General features: G+C 47.0%; 1 protein-coding gene across 4 annotated transcripts in view; it reads left to right on the top strand.

Annotated features, from left to right (window-relative positions):
- The first annotated feature begins 4,290 nt into the window (after positions 1–4,290).
- Positions 4,291–25,051, top strand: part of EXOC2 (exocyst complex component 2) — a 123,519-nt gene continuing 102,758 nt past the window's right edge. For all 4 annotated transcript variants that reach the window (XM_052647750.1, XM_052647749.1, XM_052647748.1 and 1 more), the window contains exon 1: positions 4,291–4,642. The gene's annotated coding sequence lies outside the window, so the exon portion shown is untranslated. The remainder of the gene's footprint in view (positions 4,643–25,051) is intronic.

Below are 25,051 nucleotides of genomic sequence, written 5' to 3'. Positions count from 1 at the left end.
GGGTCCAGTCAGAAAGAACAAAGGTAAGGCTGCTGTCTGCAGAGTGGGTTGGACATTCCCTCGGCTTTTGACTTTTTGGGTACTTGCCCCTCTGTGCCACGCCAAGTGCAGAGGGAGCTTCGCCCTGCTGGGGGCCGGCTGCTGCTTGCAGAGGGCAGAGCTCCCAGCGGGAGGCGGCCGGGGGCCAGGATGAGCCCCCCCAGTTCATGTTCACTACCCAAGAGGGGACAGCTTAGTTCACAATGTAGGTGAAACCTACCGAAGACAGGATGAGAAAACTGCCTTCAGGGAGTTTAAAATCTCTAATCAACTTTGTGGCAAACAAGGTGTTAGCCGAGCAATGAAGACTCAGATATTAATCAAAGGAATAAGATCTGACGCCAGGCTGACTATCTGTGCATACGAGGCTTTCCTGAAACTCCTGAGAAGTGGCAAGCCTTCACGAAGAAGTGTCCAGAGGACTGGGATCCTACATGAAAGCCACCTCTCCCTGCCTGGGTGGAACCGAAATGGTGACATTCCTACACAGCAGAGAAGGGCCACCTGGCCAGCCGGTGGCTCCGAGCCCCAGTTCATCAGGGCAGGGTCACATCAGTGGAATCAGCTGGAAACATGGCACCATTTCCCATGGCCACCGACAGAGGCAAGGCACACAGGACCTTCGAGTAGAAAGTTTGAAGACAAAACACACACACGCAAAAACCTACAAAACAAAAACAGCCCCCAACCACCTCCTACTGCCTAGCGATTTAAAACGAATGAAAATGCAACCTTATATTCAGTGAAGGCCTTCAGTTAGAGCATAAAGAGGTCTAAACTCCTAGTCGGAGATCCCCAGCAGCAGCAGGACCTAGCAGGGCTGCACACCTCTCGTCCCCACAGCAGTCAAGTGACTTCCCACAATTCCTCTGTTCTCTGCCAGACCACCTACAGACACCCAGGAGAGAGCCCGAAATAAACACAGCTGCGTCTTTGTGCTGGGTGGCAGCCGTGGAGTTACGCCATATCCTTGTGTAGACCAAGCTTTATTTACAATTTTCTTAACAAAATATGCAAATAGAAGGTAAGCAGAAAAATATAAGGGCTCTGCTTTGCAGTAAAACTAGAGACATTTACTTTGAGGCCTTTGTGCTACAGAGCTTTGAAGCTGGAGACAGACAGATCAAGCACCACAAAGGCATTTGCAAGAGTACAGGGTAGCAAGACTCCTTAACCAGTAGGCCCAATCCAAGAATCGCTGAAACAGCCTCATGACCATTACAACCTTGGAGGGTTTCAAACCGTCTTTGCGGTCTTAAACCATAAAGGATTCCACCACAGAATGACAAAGTTGGGTGGTACTCGATAAAACATCTCCACAATTCACATATGGTCAAGATTTACAGAGCACACTTGGCTTACCATTGTTGCTTCTAAGTGAGCCTTAGGCATGTTTTGAAACAGAAGTTCTCTCCAACTCTGCCACTATCATAACGTATTGTCATGATACTTTCAGTTTCCAACATTTATTTAGGTTGTGGTTAGTGCTATTACAAGGCAGCTGGCCCGCTGGGTTGGACACCTGATGTGTAAGACTCTGTGGTATCTACAATACAGACAGGAATTTGTCGGCAAGGGGCTTTGTTAAGCTGTGCGTTAACAGAACAAATGACGGTCCGTCTTTGGTAAAAAGGATCACTAGCTATGGCAGATCACAACTGGCCTGAGGAGTAGAATCTGTACTGGCTGTGGTCCATTACGAACTGACATGCGTGTAGTAGGAGACACTTCAGGTGCTCTTTATGTTAAAAAAAAAACACAACCCTATAGAATAGCGAACTGTGACATCAGTGTTTCCTGACTGAAACCAAAGGAATTCCATGCTTCAGAAATTATTTTTTCCTCTAGGTCAAACGAAATCTGATGCGGAATTGAAAACACAAGCTATACAATGGTATTTAATTGCTTCAACAGCTACTACAGCGATTTGGGGTTTAATGCTTTCATTTCCGGCCAGCTTCTGCACGCACGGCACTAACGCTTGCCAGCTGGCTCCAGAATGTGGACCAGAAGCCTAAGAAGAAAGGGAAACACTACCCGTAATTTTTACATTCGTAAAAGACTCTCTCTCTCCTTCTGATTGTTGTCTCAGGGATACAGTATTGCTTGTCTTTTTTTTGATCCAGGAGAGACCTGTGAGTCCTCAAGTCATTCAAACCAGCTTAATGGCAGGATCGCCTGACTTCGGCATGACGCATCATGGAGACAGAAGGAGCAAGAAACAGGTTCAGCTTCACCACGAGGAGGTAGAGCCAGCTGCCTGTGTTTAGGGTGGCTGATCCTGGGGCAGCTGAATCACTGCACATGGGAGGGAGCACTTCCTCCGAGGTGAGGGGGAGAAAAACTGAGTCACACCAAGTCCCACAACCCAGAGTGTTTGTTCAAAATTATTACCTTTTTCTCAGGATGTATTTCTCTAACAGGTGTTCCACACATATTCAAATTGCAGTAAGTATAGGTTCCTTTTTTTTCTGGGATGACGACTATCTTGGCTGGATTCCCCAGAAGCTGACCCTGAGATATGGTTTCCAGGCTAGTATTTAACTTGGGAAGTGAGGCCAGGAGTCAGTGGGAAAGGGGAGGAAGCAAGAAGAGGTGTGGGTGAAGGGGGTCCCCTGGGTACCGGGCCCCAGCCAGGAGGGGAGCTCTGGACATGCTGATCCGCTTCCCAGCCGCCCAGGGAGCCAGGCAGCTGGTCTTTTGCTGCAGCCTGTTTTCAGCCGCTGGAGAAGGCAATGGCACCCCACTCCAGTACTCTTTTTCTGGAAAATCTCATGGACAGAGGAGCCTAGTAGGCTGCAGTCCATGGGGTTGCACAGAGTCGGACACAGCTGAGCGACTTCACTCTCACTTTTCACTTTCCTGCATTGGAGAAGGAAATGGCAACCCACTCCAGTGTTCCTGCCTGGAGAATCCCAGGGACGGGTGAGTCTGGTGGGCTGCCGTCTATGGGGTCACACAGAGTCGGACACAACTGAAGTGACTCAGCAGCAGCAGCAGCAGCTTTCAGCCGCCGTGTGTCCAGGGGAAAAGTCCCGAGGCACAGGGGCAGCTGTGAGAGCAGAGGGCAGCAGAGGGGTGTGCGTGGGCTCTGGGGAGCGCTGCTGCGCCCTGCTGCGCTCAGGTGGTCCTTCGGCTCCTCACACTGATGTCACAGCCACACCAGGAGTGTTGACAGGTGGAGCTATGGGCTCCTGCCGCAGTTGGTCCTGGGGCCACAGATTCACCTTCCTCCTTTTATCACTCATTCTGGATTTCGCTCACCCTCCACCAGCCGGCCTAGGCTGCATGCTTGACGATGAGATCAGACCTTTGTCCTTGTGGGGTCTGAGCTCCTGTTGCCATGTCTGCCAGGCCAGGGGTGCTGCTTTACCCATTTGCTGGAATCACCAGGCACAGAAAAGATGCCCAGGGAGCGCCCTGAGTCCAGAAGTATCCCTCCCTGCCCCGATTTTCCCCTAACGAGAAGGGGCATTTGTCTGTGGCCCGTATGAGGAGCCCAGAGGAGAGGTCTTAGGGTCGAGGGGGCTTTCGTACGCCCTGGCAGAGCATCCTTCCCTGCCGCGGAAGCCAGGGCTCTACTGGAGACACCGCACCAGTGTGGTATGAGGTTCACAGGAGCCCGTGCGGCCCGCAGCACTGCACCCAGCGCTGCAAGGCGCTGTTCCCGGCCGGAGCCACAGCCGTGCCCTTGCGGCCGTTCTCCCATCCCAGGCGGATGGCGGCTGCTGGGTGCGCGGTGCGGGGCAGGGCAGTGCGTCCTGCGCCGCCGGCCCCTCTGTCACAGCGCTTTGCCTCTGAAGGGCCTGTCCCAGGCGCCACCCGGGACTCTCAGGATGATCCAGCAGACACCAGGAGCGACGCTCAGCGCCTGCTCGAGCCCTGCCGTCACGGGAGACTAACCCGAACCCGCGCCCGTATCCGGCTCCGAGGAAAGCGCCAGCCACCAGCTGCTGCCTGACCTCCGGGAAGCGGGGCCCGGTTCCCCGGCTGCACCGCGGGGCGGCCGCAGCGCGCCGTTCTACCGCGGTCGGCGCCGCGGCACCCCCAGGGCCCGGGGCGACACCCGGGCCCATCTGCCGGGGCACCCGCTGGAGTGACCGCGCGGCCGCCTGCAGAGCAGAGCCCGGCGGGCCGCGGCCCCGGACGCGCGCCGAGCCCGGCGGCCGGAAGAGCACGCCCCCTTCCGGCCCCGCCGCGTCCGGGGCGGCGCGTCACTTCCGGCCGGCCCGCGGCGGCCGCCCCGTCAGGCCGCCGGTTTCCTCTGGCCGGGCCCGCGAGCGCCGTCTTTCCGTGTCCGGGCCCGGCGGCCGCGTCCGAGTGTCCGCGCTCAGGGCTCCTGGCCGCTGGCACCGCGCCCTCGCGGGCCGCGTGTCGCTGCTGCCAGACGCGCGTCAGTCCGCGGCTTCTGAGGGACCGGGGTCGCGGCCGGGTCCTCGGCTCCCCCCCGTCTCCCAAGCCCTGCCCGCGCCCCGCCCCCGAGGCCCGCTCATCGGGCGCTCGACGCTCGGTCGCGCGGCCGATCGACGGCCTCGGCGCTCCGACGGCGGAAGTGCGGGTGCGGGCCGCCGCGGCGCGGGGTCCTGTCCGTGCGGGCCTGCAGGTAGGTGTGGGGCCCGAGGCCTTGGAGAGGCTGCCGGGGGCGCGGGCGGCGGGCGAGGGCGCCGGCAGCCGCCGTCAGGCCCCAGTCGCTCTGCAGCCCGGACTGTTGGAGTGCAGCTGCGGGCGTCCCGAGCCCCAGCCCTGCCTACCAGGGAACCGAGAGGGTCCTGGAGCCGGGCCCAGCTTCCTGGGCAGCTGCGGGCGTCCCGGAGTCCGGCCCTTCCTCTCTGCTAGCGCCCCTGGAGCGGGCTGACGCTCGGGGATGGGTTGCAGTTGGCCTCTCCTGCCCCTTGGCGCACCTGCTCACCTGTCACTCTGTAAAGTTTGAGTATTTATTGGTGAAGAGCGAATCCCAGAGGCAGGTTTTGCTTGTTTCAACCTTCGGTTGCGTCACTGGAGATCTGTACTGAGACTTAACTCGGTGCCGGTCAGGGTTTCTCTGGGTTGAAGGTATCATCAGCGTTTTACAGACCGGGAGACGGAAGCTCAGAATGCTTGTGTAAGTACCCTGAAATCGTGCAGTTACTCAGTGTTTATCTGCCAGTGACAGCCTGCAGTGAGGCCCTGGGCCTGAACTCTTCTTGTGTGCTCTCCCAAGAAGCAGCTGTCTTTGAATGGAAGTAAGGTTTTCTTACATCGCTGAAGACTGCTCCTTCTAATATGTGTGAGAAAACCTTTTTTTTTTTTTTTAGTCTGAGTAAACTTATAAGGAAAATTAAAAAAAATACTTTAAAAACCTTAACGAGTTCATTTGGGTGTACTGTTTTGAAAAGCTAATTCTAGCTGAGGTTGTGTGGATTCCTTTTCCAATGCATAGTAGTGTTTTGATTATTTTCTAGGCAGGCGTGGTGTCAGGGTGTCTGGGATTGGAAGCAGGAAGCTTCCTAAGGGACCTCTGTGGTAAAAGCTGCTGACCCACAGGGAGGCAATAGAGAGAGGATGGTGTATGCTTAGTACTGAGATCTTCCTTTCTGTCTGGTTAAGTAAAAATTTTGTGGTTTTAAACAGAAAATCCCCCAGTGTAACATGGAACAATGCTTGGAAGTTTCAGAAAATGATGTTTTCTTCTTTTCAGGTATTTAATTTCCTAAACTGAATATCATTTTGAAAATTACCTCTCTAAAAGATATTAACCTGACAAGTTAAATTTTCATTCATTCCACGAAAATTTGAGAGCCTGTTATGGATAAACCTGGTGGGAAATGAAATTAGTACTTAATATTTTTGCGCAGGCAGTCCTTTAATACCCCTTTAATACATCTAGAACAATTTCTAGTGTCAGGCCTGGCACCTTTAGGCAACGTAGGCAGTGCTGCTTGTACAGTTAGGGTCTCCATTACTTCCCACCCTTTCTCTAGTTTACTCATCTCATCTAGCCAGGATTCCTAGATCAGCACCTCCACAGAGTGGAGCTTACATGTTTGCTGCGTAGGTGAGTTTCAGGCCAATTTTAGGTTGGCCTAAATTTAGGATTTAAGAGGATTTTAGATTGACTGGAATGGGAAGTAACGCTGGTAACTCTGATGAGCAGTGTGCTAGGGCCTTGCTTATTCTCAGGTTCCCAGGAAGGTGTTCCTGAGTCGCCTGGAGTGGTCCCCTGGTAAGACCACATGGTGGGAAGTATTGAGTTACAGTCACGTGACTCCCCACACTGTTATGTTAGCTTAAAAGAATTATTGATACAAACAGACAGACTCACAGTGACTGTGGAGAAGTTGCACCCCGTGGAGCTGTGGACACGCCTGCCGGCGCCCTTAGGCTTCAGGCTGGAAAGCACGGAGTGGAAGCCCCGCGCCCCGGAAGCCCCGCGCCCCGGAGGCCCCGCGCCCCGGAGGCCCCACGCCCTGGCCCATGTGCTCCCTTCCCCGCCTTGTAGCGTGGGCTGAGGTGCTGAGCAGTCTTTTTGGGCCTCAGTTTCCTTGTTCCCGAGAATATAGAAAACCAGATTATCTCAGAGTTTCCTGCTCTGAAAGTTTCCAGCTCCGTGGATCCTGTAACCACTTAGCACGTGTCCTGTCCTGTGTTATCTCAGGGGTTGCAGCTATTTACACGTCTGTCAAAAGAAGAAGCTCTTGCCAGACAGGGATTAGTCTTAGTCATTTTCGTGTCTCCCAATTTTAACATATGCCTGACACATGTTAGAAATAAAAGCAGTCTGGATTCAGAAGGGGATACTTTTGTCTACTCGATTAAATAGTCAAGAACTAAGCTGCAATAGTCAGTGTGAATACAGTAGGAATTCGGAGAGGAGAGAGGATGTTTCGGGGTTGAAAGAATTGGGAAGGCTTCATGGAAATCAGCGGAGAAGGCAGTGGCACCCCACTCCAGTACTCTTGCCTGGAAAATCCCATGGACAGAGGAGCCTGGTAGGCTGCAGTCCATGGGGTTGTAAGAGTTGGACACAACTGAGCGAATTCACTCTCACTTTTCACTTTCATGCATTGGAGAAGGAAATGGTAACCCACTCCAGTGTTCTTGTCTGGAGAATCCCAGGGATGGGAGAGTCTGGTGGGCTGCCGTCTATGGGGTCACGCAGAGTCAGACACGACTGAAGCGACTTAGCAGCAGCAGCAGCAGCATGGAAATCAGACCCTAATGGGGGAGAATGTGGCCCTCTGGAGAGAAGGCACGTGAATGTCTGGCTGGCTTACTAGGAACAGAGGCCCAGAGCTGAGAGGTGAGTGCGTTTTAGATGATGGAATGCCTGGAGTTCAGGCCGAGGGAGTTTGGAACTGACTTAATAAGGCTCTTTGTGTGCTGTTGTTTTTTTTCCTGGAAAATTGTACTGGGTTTGTTCAAAAGCTTCATTAACACCCTTTAACACTGTCGGTGGCATTTAAGACTGGGATGGACTATACAGTTTGCATTAAGTTTCGGCTTTGGCGTTCGTGGTTCCTTCCTTGCTCTTTCCCACTTACAGCTTGGTGCCAGGATGGAAAGGACGGTGGACCGCGGGGCTCAGGAAGCCTGGATCTTTGTTAGAATGTAAGCTGCACAGTGTAGGTCCTCGGCCCAACCTAGGGTGTGCCTGCCGCAGGGTAGCTCTCAGGAGTCCTGCAACCCTGAAGAGCTGACCTCTGCCTCTTGCCCATGTCAAGGCTGGCTTCTGTGAACTGTTCAGGACCACACCCGCTTGTAAAGTGCTGTGATTAGGCAGGGGCGGCGGGGGGCGGTGGGGGCGGTGGGGGCGGCGGGGGGGGGGGGGGGGATGATGATGATGCTAGCTTTTGTTGCATTCTTGTTGTTCAGTTGCTCAGTTGTGTCCGACTCTTTGTGACCCCATGGACTCCAACATGCCAGCCCTCCCTGTCCTTCACCATCTCTCAGAGCGTGCTCAAACTTATGTCCACTGAGTCGATGATACCATCCAACCATCTCATCCTCTGTCGTCCCCTCCTCCTCCTGGCCTCAATCTTTTCCAGCATCAGGGTCTTTTCCAATGAGTTGGCTCTTCCCATCAGGTGGTCAGATTACTGGAGCTTCAGCATCAGTCCTTCCAGTGAATATTCAGGGTTTATTTCCTTTAGGATTGACTGGTTTGATCTCCTTGCTGTCCTCTAAAGAGTCTTCTCCAACTCCACACAGTTCAAAAGTGTCAGTTCTTCGGCACTCAGCCTTCTTCACGGTCCAATTCTCACATCCATATAGGACTACTGGAAAACCATAGCTTTGACTATGTGGACTTCGTCCGCAAAGTGATGTCTCTGCTTTTTAAAGCACTGTCTAGGTTTTTCATAGTTTTTCTTCCAAGGATCAGACGTCTTTTAATTTCATGGGTGCAGTCACTGTCTGCAGTCATTTTGGAGTCCATGAAAATGAAATCTGTCACTGTTGCCATTTTTTTCCCCATCTCTTTGCCCTGAAGTGATGGGACCGGATGTTTATGTCATGTCCTCAGCTGTAGCCTCTCTTCGAAAGTTTGTGCCTGCCCCCTTCTCTGTTTCAGTACCTTACTGGGAAAGATCACCTGATCCCTTGGTTTGTTCACATTCCTTGTCTGCTATTCAGATAAAAATTCTTCCATACTAAATAGTTTTAAAAAATTGATTTAATCCTTTAAAATTGATTTAAATCCTTTTAATCCTATTTTTGGGCTTACATTTTCTGCTTTTTCTCCCCTAATGCCACTACTTGTTATTTTTTTCTATGTATATTTACTCTGAAGTTATGTAAAAAACCATTTACTGTCTTTTATTCTACCAGTAAGTCTTTTGAAAAATTAAAGATTGTTCCACAGTGATATACGGAAAAAATACAGAATTAAAATTTTCTGATCTCTATTGCAGAAACACTTCACATTCGTGTTGTGTGTTTCATTAAAGGAAAAGAGGAAGGCAGGTTAAAATAAACGGTAATATAAATCTAAAAGAATGTGCCCTTATTTAAGTATTTATTATAGATTATAAGAAAACGTATCTGTCTTTATCGTAATGAAAGGCTTTTATAATGGTAATTTTCTCTTTTGACCTGTGATGGACAGGAGGTTAATTGATGTTAAATGGATGCTTTGTTAATCCTTCATCAGCTACTAAATTGGTTGGGGGAGTGCAGGTCAAGGCCACGCCGGGCCTGGCGGCTTGTTTTCTCGGGAAACCGCCCTTCGCGGCGGCTGCGCCCCGCCCCGCCCGTCCCCTCTCCGCTCCCTCCCTCCGGAGTGTCCCTGGTGGACGCCCCCTCCCCTCCGCCCGCCTGCTCTCCCCTCCCGTCCCTTCCCCTCCGCCGCCTCCCCTCCCCCGCAGTGACAGCTGGTGGACGTTGCGTGCGAGTTGAGCTGGCGCTGTGTGGTCCGAGTGTGTGGTCTCCCTCAGCCAAGAGGCTGCTAACAGGCTGGATGGGAGGGAGCACGACTGTTTATGTTACTTCAGATGCCGGGACTGTGCCCAGAGTTCCTCCTAAGCCGGCTCCGCTGCAGCAGCTTCATCCTTCACAGCTGGGCTGCAGCCTCCTCCGGAGCCGTCTCCCCGTTTGATCCCCAGGCTCAGAAATGATGGCGCTGCTGAGTGTGGCGGGATTTTGCTTTCACTGTGTCAAAATTTGTGGCCTTGGGGAAGTTTCTTTTGAGATAGAGCTAGGCAGTTAAAGCAGAAGTGTTAAGATAAGTGACAAAGTTGATGCATTTTTAGAAATTGGGAAAGCCATTATGTAAAATTTGGGTCAAATTAATCCAGCTCTGCTCATGTAAAGGAATCTGGGAGTTAAGTGACATTCTGTCATGTTTAACAATTTCAATAAAAGTGACCAATTTAAACTGACAGTTGATTCCTTGACCTTTTTTGAAAATCTGCATTGATTTTGGCATACCCGTTTACTGTAGTTATCTGTTAACAGTCATATTGACTTATTCGTAGTAAAGATTCCACAAGTCAAGACTAGCAAAAAAAAGAGACAGCAGGCCCCATATGGGAGTGCTTGTGCTGAGCATGTCGCCGTGGACCAAATGGAACTTTGTTTTTATGCAGTAATCTAAATTTAGGACAATATCTTTTTTCCCTGATTTGCTCATTGTAAATAATCGAGCAGTAGTTTTCTCGATTGCATTCCTCAGTCATTCCTGAACAGTCTCGCAGAGAAGGCTGAGAAGGCTGAGTGTCTCGTGGTTTAAGTGAGCACACGTATAGACTGTTGACGGTATTGGGTTTCCACTTCCAGCCGCTTCCTCTTCCCGGCGGTCTAGCTGGGATGGGGTCAGTGCCGCCAGTGCCTGTCAGGAGGGGAGGCTGGGCCACTGGCGCTCGCCAGAGGAGCTCACATAGGCGGCTGGTTGGTCTGCTTTTCCTGCTGACGCTGACCCTGAACTTCGGTGAATGATCTGAGAGGGAAAGCCTCCCTCCTGTCCCTTGCTCGATTTCCATTCTGGCCTTGGAAATGAAAGGCGCTCAGTCGTGTCCGACTCTTTGTGACCCCCATGGACTATACTGTCCATGGCATTCTCTTGGCCAGAATACTGGAGCAGGTAGTCATTCCCTTCTCTAGGGGATCTTTCCAACCCAGGGGTCGAACCCAAGTCTCCCGTATTGCAGGCAGATTCTTTACCATCTGAGCCACAATCAGAAGATTTTAGAAGTTAGTCATGTCAGAAGTTTTTTTTCTTTTTTAAGTGCTGCAATCCTGTATTTCCTGTTTGTGTCCTTTTTTGAGGGGTTCTGTGTTCGTGGTGATAGTGATAACCTAATGCTCCCAGGAGTTCTTAAGCACAGTTAGCGTATCCCTTTACAGAGTCACACGCTGAAGTGTTTATGGGTGAGACGGTGTACCTGGGATTTGCTTTAAAGTGCTCACTGAAAACGGCATAAACGTATGTTGAGGAGATGTGGTTGAAAACGGACAAAATGGGAATGTGGAGGTTCCTTATGCTGGGCTCTGTTCTTTTACGTATGTTTAAAATTTCCATAATAAAAACTTAATCACACAGAGGGTCAAATAGCGTGGCCCTGAGCCTGGCTTTGGACGGATCTCAGCTCTGCTGCTCTGTCCTGTGACTGTGGACAAGCTGATCTCTGAGGTCTCACCGTTACTAATCAAACTCTCAGCATGTTAGAATGCTGAACTTTTTCTATACATTCTAAAATCAATATATATATATAAACTATATAGTAACATTTATCTGTATAATCTAATTTTTTTTAAAAAAGGAATTATATTTTTTATTTGCAAAAGTTGAAAGTGCTCATATAAATTACTAGCTCAGAGCTTGAATTTCCGTTCAATTGATTGCAGGAAACAAGAGTCAGTCACTTCATGCCAGCTTTGGGGCCCTTTTCTAGGACTTTCTAGGCCCTCTTTGAGGAAGCTGATACTCTTCAAACACAGCTGGCTGAGGTGGCCGGCCTGTTTCCTGCATCTGGACCTGCAGGTTGGCTCTGGCCCCAGGGGCCAGGAGGGACAGTGGTGCTTGCCCAGCATCACTCCTGGGGGTCCCAGGCCTCCAAGGTCAGGACCAGGCTTACCTGTTCCTGGAGGCTCTCTGGGGTTTCCCTAGTAACTCAAGGCTCTCTGTGCTGAGCTGCTGCCAGCTGGGCAGGTTTTGCTCTTTCTTCACAGCAGGGTCTTATCCAGGAAGGTCAATTGCTGTGCAGGCTGCAGCTTCTCTAAACATATGGTCAGGAAGCTACCCCGTGGAAGCTTTGTGTACTGCGTTACGTGTGTGTGTGTGTGTGTGTGTAGGTATTTTTGGTTGTTTAGTCGCTAAGTTTATGTATTTAGTTGCTAAATACATGTATTATAAAAGTTACAATATATAAGTACGTGTAATATGTATATATAAAAAATATATAATTTAAAATTTATAGAAAAAGTTTCTGGCAGTAAGTATTCTGAAATGACAGATATTTAGCTGAATATGTGTGTGTGTGTGCGCATGTGTGCGCGTGTGCGTGTGCACGCGTATGCCTACCTATGTCTTTTTTTTTTAACCACTTTTAGTGTTCTCTTGGTCTTGCATTCTTTTCAGAACATTTAGAGTATCACCCTGTCAGCTAATTCGTGGCATCACTTTGAGGCCAGTCACTTCAGCTCAGCTCAGCCGCTCAGTCTTGTCTGACCCTGCGACCCCATGGCCTGCAGCACGCTAGGCCTCCCTGTCCATCACCCACTCCTGGAGCTCACTCAGACTCATGTCCATTGAGTCAGTGATGCCATCCAGCCATCTCATCCTCTGTCGTCCCCTTCTCCTCCTGCCTTCAATCTTTCCCAGCATCAGAGTCTTTTCCAATGAGTCAGCTCTTCACATCAGGTGGCCAAAGTATTGGAGTTTCAGCTTCAGCATCAGTCTTTCCGATGAATATTCAGGACTGATTTCAGGATGGACTGGTTGGATCTCCTTGCTGTCCAAGGGACTCTCAGGAGTCTTCTCCAGCACCGCATTCAGAAGCCTCAGTTCTTCAGCGCTCAGCTTTCTGTATAGTCCAACTCTCACATCTGTACATGACTGCTGGAAAAACCATAGCTTTGACTAGACGGACCTTTGTTGGCAAAGTTGGACCAATCACTTAGCTTAAAGAAAAGGAGTTAGAGTGCAGACATTATGAGCTTTTTCTATAGCTTTCCACACTAGAAGTAAAAAGCCACTTAAGCATCCTGTGTTGTGTGTGTGCTCCGTCATGTCTGACTGTTTGCAATCCATGGACTGTGGCCCGCCAAGGCTCCTCTGTCCATGGGATTCTCCAGGCAGGAATACTGGAATAGCTTGCCATTTCCTTCTCCAGGGGATCTTCCCAGCGTAGGGACTGAACCCACATCTCTTAGTCTTCTGCACTGGCTGGCCGATTCTTTACCACTGGCAACACGTGGGAAGCCCTGAAGCATCCTACAGGTTTAGGTTTCTAATGAAGTAAATATCAATTGCTATCACTTACATAAACCAAAGGTCCCTTAGGGGAGGTCCCCCCTCTCTTTTTTAAAAAGTTTAAGGGGCCTTGCAACCAGAACAGTGAGAAAACCACTGTGGATTGCCTCCAGCTACTGTTGGCCCTTTTCTCGCTGTGACCTTATAAGAAACCACTGTTAGAAGCCACTTTAAAGGATTGTTGTTGTTGTTTTCTTATTCAGCATACAGTTTAGGGGACGGGGTGGAGGGATGAACATGGGCGGCAGGGTCTAGGTAGCAGGCGGGTGAGTCTCCTGTGCATGAATGCCTCTCTGTGGAACGACGTGAAACGATAGTGACTGAGACTCTTCCAGTGTTAAAGAATCCGCAGATCCAGGAAGCTTGGAGAAGACCAGGCAGGATCAGTGCTAGAAAGTGTGCCTCTGATCACGTTACATTCAAGCTGCAGAGAATCACAAGGCAGACATCTTGAAGTGAGCCAGAGGGAAAGCATCCTTACCTGTGGGGGTCAAGAGTGAGAATTATATTGGATTAGAACAAATTAAGTAAGTGTTCAGTCCAGACATACAGAAAAGCAAAATAAAATACAAGGAAGAGGAGTTAACACATGTTGAAGTTGTCAGAAATGAATTAGTAATGTTGCTCCTGAAAAAGAAGATAGAATGTATAGCTTACATCCGGACTGTTATAAAAGGTCATTAAAACAAAGTATTGATGAGTCTAGCCATGAAGAGATGTTACAGATGCTCAAGGCAGTGGAAGACATAATAAAATCATGGCTCTGGGAGAAGTAGTGTGAAATTCAACTTGAAAATCAGAACAAAATAACTGCCTTTCTGAAAAATACACTAAAATTGTCAAGATTTATAAACTGTAGACCCAGGATCATCAAGATTTATAAGCTACAGACCCAGAATCCTTAAGATTTATAAACTGTAGACCCAGAATCATTAAGATTTATAACCTGTAGACCTGGGATCATTAAGATTTATAAACTACAGACCCAGGATCATGCTTAGGGTTAGGCTTCCCTGGTGGCTCAGCTGGTTAAGAATCCGCTGGCAGTGCGGGAGACCTGGGTTCGATCCCTGGGTTGGGAGGATCCCTGGAGAAGGGAACGGCTCCCCACTTCAGGATTCTGGCCTGGAGAATTCCGTGGACTGTGTAGTCCATGGGGTTGCGAAGAGTCGGACACAAATGAACGACTTTCACCTTCATGATCATGAAGGAAATAATCATACCCAAATAATACCCAATCACACCCAATAATTATACTCAGTGTGGTACTGGAATGAGATGGTTTTATAGGCCAGTAGCAGAAACCTACAAGGAATAGAAAATTCTTATGCTGTGTATAAGACGACAAATATGAAAAACTTCAGATCCTTTCTGTAAGCCAGCATAGCACTCCGGACAGAGTGCGTTCTCAGTGACGCTTGGAAACTGCTGCATGCTTCCGGACACTACCGCAGACAGTGGAATAAAAGAGAAGGGAGCTGCTGACTAATGGTGAATGAGATTGGAGATGCAGGGCTCCTAAATTAGCAAATTAAATCCAGGAATGCCTGAAGGACTAGCAAAACTGAGCCAAGTACGGTTACTCTTAGGACAGAGATAATCCATCAATAGGGAGATTATCTCAGTTCCCTCTATTAATGAGTAAAAGATGATCATGATGCTGGAAAAATATTTGATAAAATCGGTTTCTAATTTTAAAAAGTAACTTTCAGTAAATGAGAATAAAGATTTTCTGCAGTATAACCACATGATAGTAGTAGCAGACATCTTAGTGGTAAAATGCTAGAGCATGTGTTCCTAACAGGCGCAGTAACGGAGAATTAGCTCTTGAAGGGACCAAAAATTCTTAAACCTTCGTGTATGATGTGCAGATAGACATAGATACGTGATGCAGGTTTTGCAGTATATTTGTGATGTTAGAATTTCCTTGGAGTGACTAGGAAAAAGACCTAAGTAGAAAGGCTTCTCCTGGGGCGATACGGTAAGACAGATGGAGGTGAGACAGATGGAGGTGAGACAGATGGAGGTGAGACAGATGATGGAGGTGAGACAGATGATGGAGGTGAGACAGGTGATGGAGGTGAGACAGATGATGGAGGTGAGACAGATGGAGGTGAGACAGATGATGGAGGTGAGACAGATGATGGAGGTGAGACAGATGGAGGAGGTGAGACAGATGGAGGAGGTGAGACAGATGGAGGAGGTGAGACAGATGGAGGAGGTGAGACAGATGGAGGAGGTGAGACAGATGGAGGAGGTGAGACAGATGATGGAGGTGAGACAGATGATGGAGGTGAGACAGATGGAGGAGCGAGGCTCTTGAGGGCTGCCTGGTGTGCTCGGTCTGCTTGGAATGCCGTGGTCGGCACCGTTTGGGACATTGCAGCGAACGCAGTGAAGCAGTTGAAGCAAATGATGCAAGTGCTGATGATTAAGAGCCAGAGTTGTTACAGTATTTGAAGGCAATAAGATTTCCTGCAGAGACAACATAAAAGATCTTTTGGGAAGTGATTTCAATTGAGAGAGACTCAAGAAGTTGGTTTCAGATTAATTACATGAACTTTTCCTGTGAACAGAGCTGAATAGTTTCTTGATGGTCATTAAAAAAAGTGAGTATGTGGGAAGATTCAACATTGTAGATACTTTAACTGTTCTGAAATTACCCAGAAATTCTGTGCAATTGATACATTTGTTCATTTAACAGGTGTGTCTTAAGTATTCACTGTATGACACTCTGTCCTGCATTCTGGACGCACAGCAGTGTGTGGGGCAGACAAAACCCCTTCTCTGCTGGAACTCGAGTCAGTAGACACAGACGAAAAAATAATAAAGTGTTTCAGGGTGGTGATACTTGCCATCCGAATCCTAGTAGGATTAGTTTTATAATGAAATAAAATATTTTAGAGTTCACCTGGACCAGTATCTGTGTGCTGTGGCTAAGATAACTTGTTAAAGGTTAATCGTACTATCAGACAATTGATCATAATGTAAAATTATGTCATCGGTGCAAATTAGATCAGTAGGGTGAAAGACGTCCAGAAACAGACTCAAAATGAGAACTTTTGTCAGTGGTAAAAGTGGCATTTCAGATCAGTGGAGGAAACTGGGTCATTTGGTGAGATGCTATTGTGGTCAGCCAGCTAGTCTCAGTACTCCAGAATGGATTCCAAATGAGTTAAATAATCTTAAAGGTAAAACAGCATTAAAATACCAGGACTTGACTTTGAACGTGTGACTATGGGCTTGCTGTTAAAAGACTAAGGATTTCTGGAGGGCCAAGAGCACTGTTGTTGTTTAGTTGCCAAGTCGTACCTGACTCTCTTTCGACCTCATGGACTGTTTGTAGCTCCCCTGTCCATGGGATTTCCCAGGCAAGAATACTGGAGTGCGTTGCCATTCCCTTCTCCAGGGGATCTTCCTGACCCAGGGATTGGTCGAACCTGCGTCTCCTGCTTGGCAGGTGGACCCTTTATCACTGCACCACCTGGAAGCCCTCAGGAGCAGCATAAGCAATGTGGAAAACCAGTGATAACCGGGAAGATTGGACAGTGTAGACAGAGAGTGAGCATTCTCATTAGAGGTTCTATAATTAAGGGAATTAACCCTAATAAAAAGGTGCAAAGGTGATGAAGATGGGATCGCACACAGTGGAAGTTGAAGCTATCGATTGCGTTTTGCCTGTCAGATAGCTGCAGATGAGACGGGTTGCTGACGCCCGCCATTGCTGGTGGGAGGGTGTGCTGATAGTGTGCAGGGCAGTTTGGTATTCATGTCACACCCTTTGGCAGCAATCCCTCTTCGAATGTTTTGAAAGGAACTATTAATAGCTGGGTAAATGTGCAAAAACCTTTTGTGGTCAAGTGTTCATTGTTATGGTCCCATAACAAAAAATCAGAAGCCATGTAAATGCCACTTTGATGATGTATCCATACAGTGAAATACTGAGGAGCCTGAAACTAGTGTAGATTTGTATTTACAGACATGGGTGGAGACCGGGCCCAGTGGGCTCACTGGTGGGTAGAGCAGGTTCCTGAGTATCTTCTGCAGGGTCCTGGGGGCCCTTGAGCTGATGCCAGCCCACTGGTGGGTGGGGCCCATGGCTGACAGGGCTGGGTGCAGACTCCAGGGCACCCCAAAGCTGGTGTTGGCTCACGGTGGGCAGAGCTGGGGCCCAGCGCCGCTTATTCACACAGGGATTCAAAGAAACAGTGAAGTTGATGTGCACCAAGATGTTTTATGGGTAATTTATGCAAACCAAATTCCCTTGTTTTCCCCGTGGTATTCCGTATTCTATTTAGAAAATAATTTTTATTGCTTTATTTGTTTAAGAGGAAGAAGAGATCATAAAAGGCTAGTACAGTGAGTTAAAATCTTGTGAAGAGGGGAGGTTCATGTTCTTTGAATGTTCGTTTGTTAATAACTTAGGCAATAAGCACTAACTTGGCAGCCTTTATTTTTGCATACTCAGTAAATTCCCACAACTCTATTTCCATCAGTAATGAATAATTTCCTACTAGATTTGGTGATAAAATACTTCGTTAATTTGTTTTATTTGCTGATTTCTGAATTCCGTTCCTGGTGTTTTGAAAAGAACACAGGAACGCAAGACCTAGGCCAGTCCCGTGAAGTCTGGCTGCTGCAGGCTGCTTCGGGTTTGAGTGGACTCTGATTCTCTGCAGGCTATAGTACAGTCCCGTGAAGTCTGGCTACTGCAGTCTGTTTTGGTTTTGAATAGATTCTGATTCTCTGGAGGTTATAGTATAGGACAGTTAAACTTGTTTTCAAAAGTAGTGTCTTAAAATTAATAATGCGTAACCATTTCAGAGTTAAAGTTTAAGCTTTGTGAAGCTGTTTGCTTTCTGATTCCTGAGTTAAACTCAAGTGCTTGGTGAATATTTTCAAAGCTGTTTGTGAAGATTGTTTTAAAAACTACTTTTAATGCTTTAAAATTCCTTGACCTTGTGGGCATTTTTATAGACCTTAAATGAAAGATAAAAAATACAAAACAGATCTTTAACACAGAAAATTATATGATCTGTATTTTTTTTTATTGTGCCATCACACAGAAATGACATATCATGCTTGTTTCTGGTATCTTTTCCACATTTTCCTTTGGTCTATTAATTAAATGAGAATTTCTACGCTATAGTTAAATTCTCTCTTTCTACGTAAATGATACATCCCCCCTCCTTCCCTCCCTCTGTCTGTCCATCTCGTTCTCTGTTTCTTCTTTAATGAAACTGGGGAAATGAAAAGCCTGTGGTTCGTTTCAAAGCAAGTAGCTGTGCGCTTCAGTCTGTGGCGACTGTGGCTGTGCTTTGCTGCTGTTGTTCAGTTGCTGAGTTGTGTCCTCTTCTTTTGCGACCCCATGGACTGTGGCCTGCAGGCTCCTCTGTCCCTCGAATTCTCCAGGCAAGGACACTGGAGTGAATTGTTAGGCCTTTCTCCAGGGAATCTCCCCAACCCAGGGACTGTGCCTGCGCCTCACGCCTCTCATGACTGCTGCGGTAGCAGGTGGGTTCTTTACTGTCTGAGCCACCAGGGAAGCCCATTACAGTGCCTCACTTCTAATAATTTATTTCTAGAAGTATCTGTAAAAGCTTTGCAGCCTAGACATGAAGTCATCTTGCAAAGATACCTTTGGAGTCTTTGCAGTATAACTTTCAGAAATGAAGGGGATAATTAGGCCTCAAAACCCTAACACTGAAATATAAGACCTTAGAAATTCAGATTCTTCTGATATATAGGAATTTTTATAATAAGTACAAGAATTTTTAAATGAATAACAACATGCTTTTATAGCTTAATTGTTAAAAGCTAGGAAGGACAGTTTCTATAGCCCTACATTAGTAATTGAATTTAAAACCTTTGTCCTAATTAGTAAGACTTTCATAGAATCAAGAGCTAAAAAGTGAGCTTAAGAGTAATCTCATCCAACCGCCTTATATGCAAATGAGAAAACTGTTTGATAGCACATGGAAGAAAGCAAGGGCTCTCAGCTGTCCGTGCCAGAGCCCAGCCCAGAGCCCAGATCTCCACACTGCTAATAGATGTTCAGTTTTTGAGGCTGTACTATCAAAGCTTCATTCAGAGACCTATAGCTTGGAATATTTTTGGTTTATTAAAATATGTCTAGATCACCATGTGATCTGTTACCTAAAAAGATAAAATTTAAACGACTGTCTAAAACCTTTTTGAAGATACCCTTATTGTCCTAGTATGACGTCCTTTGTTCTTATAGGTAGGAAGGAATTTATTTGCCACAAAATGATAACTGTGTGGTAAACCAGTACCTCACATTAAAAAAAAAAAAAGGCATCAAATTTAGAGTTTATTTCAGCTTCTTCCAGGTCTTTATTTTAGAGAAACAGCGCTGAGAAGCAAGAGAACACTTAGGTTCTAGCTTTCATTTCATCTACAGAATAAGTCACTGACAGAGCGCAGTGTTGTAGTGCTTCCTTACATCCAGAAATGTTCCAGTGCAGTTTTATTGTTCCACTAAATACGATTCGCTAAAACTAGACCAGCAATTCATAGGATACAGTGACTTTTTAATTCCATTACTGAAAAAAAAATCACTCTTAAGTGTATGTTTTTTTCAGTGTAAACATATCAACACCATACCAACATAAAAAGAAAAGAGAGAATTGTCTGTCTAATCCCTGTAAGGGTCCTCGTAGTCCTGTTTCTTCCCATTCAGGTTCAGGTAGTTGAAAACTTCTTGGTAAATTAACATGAGTCTGGAGACATGTCAGAATTATTGCTGTTTAAAATTTTCAAAACTTTTAAGTTGAATATAATTGACTTGGGCTACCCTGGTGGCTCAGTGGTAAAGAACCTGCCTGCCGATGCAGGAGACACAGGTTGGGAAGATCCCCTGGAGAAGGAAATGGCAGACCACTCCAGTATTCTTTCCTGGGAAATCCCAGGCAAGAATAGAGGCGCCTGGCGGGCTACAGTCCATGGGGTCACAAAAGAGTCAGACATGAGTCAGCAACTAAACAGCAACAAATAATTGACTTATACTGTTGTATTAGTTGCCTCTTGAGAAACCTGCATGCAGGTCAGGAAGCAGCAGTTAGAACTGGACGTGGAACAACAGACCGGTTCCAAATAGGGAAAGGAGTATGTCAAGGCTGTACATTATCACTCTGCTTATTTAACTTATATGCAGAGTACATCATGAAAAACTCTGGGCTAGGTGAAGCACAAGCTGGAATCAAGATTGCCAGGAGAAATATCAGTGACATCAGACATGCAGATGAGACCACCCCTATGGCAGAAAGCGAAGAACTAAAGAGCCTTTTGATGAAAGTGAAAGAGGAGAGTGAAAAAGGTGACTTAAAGCTCAACATTCAGAAAACGAAGATCACGGCATCCGGTCCCATCACTTCATGGCAAATCAATGTGGAAACAATGAGAAACTTTGTATTTTTGGGCTCCAAAATCACTGCAGATGGTGACTGTAGCCATGAAATTAAAAGACGCTTGCTCCTTGGAAGAAAAGTTATGACCAACCTAAAGAGCTTATTAAAAGGCAGAGACATTACTCTGCCAACGAAGGTCCGTCTAGTCAAAGCTATGGTTTTTCCAGTAGTCATGTATGGATGTGAGTTGGACTATAAAGAAAGCTGAGTACCAAAGAATTGATGCTTTTGAACTGTGGTGTTGGAGAAGACTCTTGAGAGTCCCTTGGACAGCAAGGAGATCGAATCAGTCCATACTGAAGGAAATCAGTCTTGAATATTCATTGGAAGGACTGATGCTGAAGCTGAAACTAATACTTTGGCCACCTGATGTGAAGAACTCATTCATTTGAAAAGACCCTGATGCTGGGCAGGATTGAAGGTGGGAGGAGAGGGGACGACAGAGGATGAGATGGTTGGATGGCATCACTGACTCAACGGACATGAGTTTGAGTAAACTCCAGGAGTTGGTGAAGGACACGGAGGCCTGACGTGCTGCAGTCCATGGGGTCGGAGAGAGTCGGACACGACTGAGCGGATTGTATTAGTGCCAGGTGCACAGCGTGGTGGCTCAGTATTTATAGATTGTGCCCCAGGTAACATTATTATAAAGCAGTTCTGCATTTCCTGTCTGTACTTTGCACCCTTTGATTTATACGTAGTGGTTTGCTCTTCCTCCCCATCCCCAATAAGACTCATCCCATCCCCCACCCACCGCTGGTGACCGCTGGTTTGGTGTCCGTATCTGTGAGTCTGTTTCTGTTTTGTGGTTTTCATTCGTTTGCTTTCTTTGTTAAATCCTATTTATAAGTCAGGGCTTCCCAAGTGGCAAGACTGGTACAGAACGTGTGTGCCAGTACAGAAGGCATAAGAGATGGGGGTTCGATTCCTGGGTTGGGAAGATGCCCTTGGAAAGGGCATGGCAGCCCACGCCAGTGTTCTTGCCTGGAGAATCCCATGGGCAGAGGAGCCTGGTGGGCTACAGTCCATGGGGTCGTAAAGAGTCGGACACGACTGAAGTACCTTAGCACACACATACAAGTGAAAAGATACCGTGTTTGTCTTTGTTTGTCTGACTTTTTCCTCTAAGCATGATATCCTGTGGGACCGTCCATGTTGTTGCAAATGGCAGACTTTATTCTGCATAATAGCTGAGCAGTGTTCCCGTGTGTGCGAATGTGTGTGTCTGTGTGTGTACCTGTGTGTACATCTACACACACCCACACACCCCGCATGTGTATATCTGTTCTTCTGTTGATGGACACTTGGACTGTTTCCGTATCTTGGCTGTTGTAAATAAAGCTGCCATAAACTTGGGCAGGGGGCGTGAATCTTTCTGAATTATTGTTTTTGTTTACTTCAGATACAGACCCAGGGTGGACTCTCTGAATCGTATGATAGTTATTGTTAGTTTTTTTTGAGGAACCTCTGTACTGTTTTCCGCAGTGGCAGCAGCAGCTCACATCCCCACCAACCCGGCGCATGAGGGTTCTTCACATCCTGGCCGGTGCTCATCTCTCCTCTGTCTGTGAATAGCCACTTTGACAGATGGGAGGTGACCCTTGTTGTGGCTTTGATCGGCACTTCGGTTGGTGGCGTCGAGCATCTTTTGCGCGCGCCTCTTCACGTCTGCGTGTCTTCTTTGGGAAAGTGCCTGTTTGGTCCCTCTCCCCAGCCTTTATTCAGGTTGTTTGTTTGATACTGAGCTGTGTGAATATATTTTGTATAGTAACCCGTATGAGACATATTATTTGCAAACATCTTATGTTCAGTAGGTTACATTTTTGTTTCGATGACGGTTTCCTTTGCTGTGCCAGAGGTTTCTGGTTTGCTGTAGCTCCGTGTATTTGTTTTTGCTTTCGTTTCCCTTGCTGAGAAGACAGAGACAAAAAGCACTGCTGAAGTCAGTGTGAAAGAGTGCAGTTCTTGTGCCTTCTTGCATACAGGTCTTTGATCCATTCTGAATTTCTGTTTATGGTGTGAGAAACGTAGTTTGTTTGTTTGCATGTCCAGTTCTCTCAGCACCATTTGCTGAAGTGGCTGTTTCCCTTGTGTAGTCTGGCCTCCTGTGCCGTGAATAACTGTGTGTTTCTGGGCACTCTGTTCTGTGGATGTGTATATCTGTTTTCATGCCAGCATCGTCGCTTTGTAGTACAGTCTCAAGTTGGAGCGTGCTTCCTCCATCTCTGTGCTTTCTCAAGAGTGCTTTGGCTATATGAAGTCTTCTGTGGTTCCGTACACATTTTAGGATTGTTTGTTCTAGTTCTGTGGAAAATGTCATGGATAGGAATTTGATAGGAATGGCTTTAAATCTGTATTTTGCTGTGGGTAGTGCAGACATTTTGATAAAATTATTTCATTCAGTCTGTGAACATGGGATATCTTTCCATTTCTTTGTATCATCTTCCATTTCCTTCCTGAATGCTTTATAGTTTTTGAAGTATTGGCCTTTCACCTCCTCGGTTAAGTTTTTTCCTAAGTATTTAATTCTTTTTGGTGTGATTTTAAATGGGGTTATTTTCTTTCTAGGCACTTAAAGACCACTGTAGATGAAAGCTGTCCTTTAAAAACACTCTTGCTAGTTTGGCATGAGCTGTGAAACTAAAGATGTTTAGAAACTACATTCTGTTTAGCAACACAGCAGATTCTCGTATGATTCCTTTTTAGCAAACCTGTAGCCCTGATCGGCACCAAGTGTGGAGCTGAGGCTGAGAGCCAGTGTGTAGTGACTTGTGGCTCCCCGCCCACGCCTGTGCGTGTGTGAAGTTCTGCCCCAGTGCTGTCCGCCTTTGCCACTTGTCTCTTTGTATCACTGAATCCTTTATTACTAGTGTGCTTGGGTGAGGATAGTGCCCTGAAAACGGCTTATTCTGTGTCTGTATTGAGTCTCCTTACGTGAGTAGCGATGGCTCCTTTACCCCCTGCCTCTCTCATTCTGCTTTCAAAAGATAGAATTAGCCTGTGGCGTGTGGTCTTAGATGGGTCACTGTTCTTCCTCACCTCTTTTGCTCTCGCGTGGCTGTGTGTTGTAAAGGCTGGACATCGCTTTAATTAAAGAACGAGGCTTATGACAGCAAAGTCAGACTTTTGTTAACCTCCGTTCAGTGTATATATATAAGAAAGATCTTATGACAGAGTTTCAGACTGTTGCTTCATTGCGTTTGTAAAATCCTTGTGAGGAAAATCCGTAGGCACTTAATGACAACTGTAGATGAAAGTTTCCCTTTAAAAGTATCCTTGTTAATTTAGCATGAGTTATGGAACTGAAAATGTTCATAACCTAAATTCTGTTTTCTTGAGGCTTAGAGTCTTTCTTGAGAATGATAGTAATATACTTCATGTATTTTTGATTTTAAATTTTAAAACATTAGTTGTAACGCTAGATGTTTCTAATTGGAGGTGGGTTGAAAAGAGACATCTTCCAGGATTCATTCCATAGATAATTACGGAGTACGTACCTTGTGGGTGGGCACTGTCCTGTGCATTGAGGGTGTTGGATTGTAGACAGCGGATACTCTTATATTTGTAATTTAAATGGCTCACTGATCTTCCTGAGGTTAGGGTTTGTCCACGCTTGAAGATACGTAGATGATGCTTCGTGGTAAGGGAATGCCATCTAATTTTTGCATATGAACCAATGTAATGAACACTGGATTTTCAGCTGCCTTTGATGTGTGTGTCTGGAGTAGAGCTGTACTTTTTCAGTCATAAATAAGAAAATAGATTTTGTGCTTGTGATTCATGACTGTCCATTGTGGCCCAGATAATTAATTACCTGTTATTACCAGACACCACTTTGTTTTACTTGGACAAGCTTTGAGATGTCAAAAGTAAGATTATGCTCCTCTGTAAATGCCTTCAAAATGGATTTAGAAATTTGGGAGTAAACTGAATTGTCTGTCCTAGTTGTTTTGGGGGTGTGTGTGTGTGTATATATGCACACACATGCTTGCTTTTTTAAATTTTTTTGAGTCCAGAGGTATTTTAATTTCAGTTCTGTTTCACAGCAGGATGAAGTTCTGTGGAAGGAGGGATCCAGGAGACTTCTTAGAGAAAGTGACCTGAGGGAGAGAGCCAATCAGCCAAGAGGGCCGTGGTCAGGCTCTGTCGCCCCACAGCCCTGACCCTCACCCCTCGTTTCGTAAATGCGTGGTGACGCAGCAGCTGAGATCACTCATAGCCCTGCGCATGGACGCTGGGCCGCGGGCTGCTTTTGCTCTGCAAGCATATAAGCGCCACCTGAAAATGCCTTGTGGCTACACTGTGGCTGCTGCACCAGTCAGGAGAGAACAAAGGTGTCTGCAGTTGCTACAGCTTCTCGAGTTTCATTCCAGCTCCCCGCGCACCTTGCCTACCCCGGGTTCAGCGAACAGTGAGCACAGTGAGACAGTTGGTGTAGTGGGTAGATGTTACAGCGAGACCGTAACATGTAAGCTTGACTTTGAAACATTGGTAAGGATCTAACAAACTTGGAAAGCCGTTCCATTCAGTCGAATCAGGCAGATGACATCAGGGAGGCGTGAAAGAACTCGGTGGCTCGCGAGAAGTGAGGGGCTTGTGCAGCTAGTGTCAGGTGGATGACGGAGAGCATGAGGTGCCG

The sequence above is a fragment of the Budorcas taxicolor genome, chromosome 11 (assembly GCF_023091745.1).
Source record: "Budorcas taxicolor isolate Tak-1 chromosome 11, Takin1.1, whole genome shotgun sequence".
NCBI lineage: Eukaryota > Metazoa > Chordata > Mammalia > Artiodactyla > Bovidae > Budorcas > Budorcas taxicolor.
This window is presented reverse-complemented; position numbering and strand designations above follow the sequence as displayed.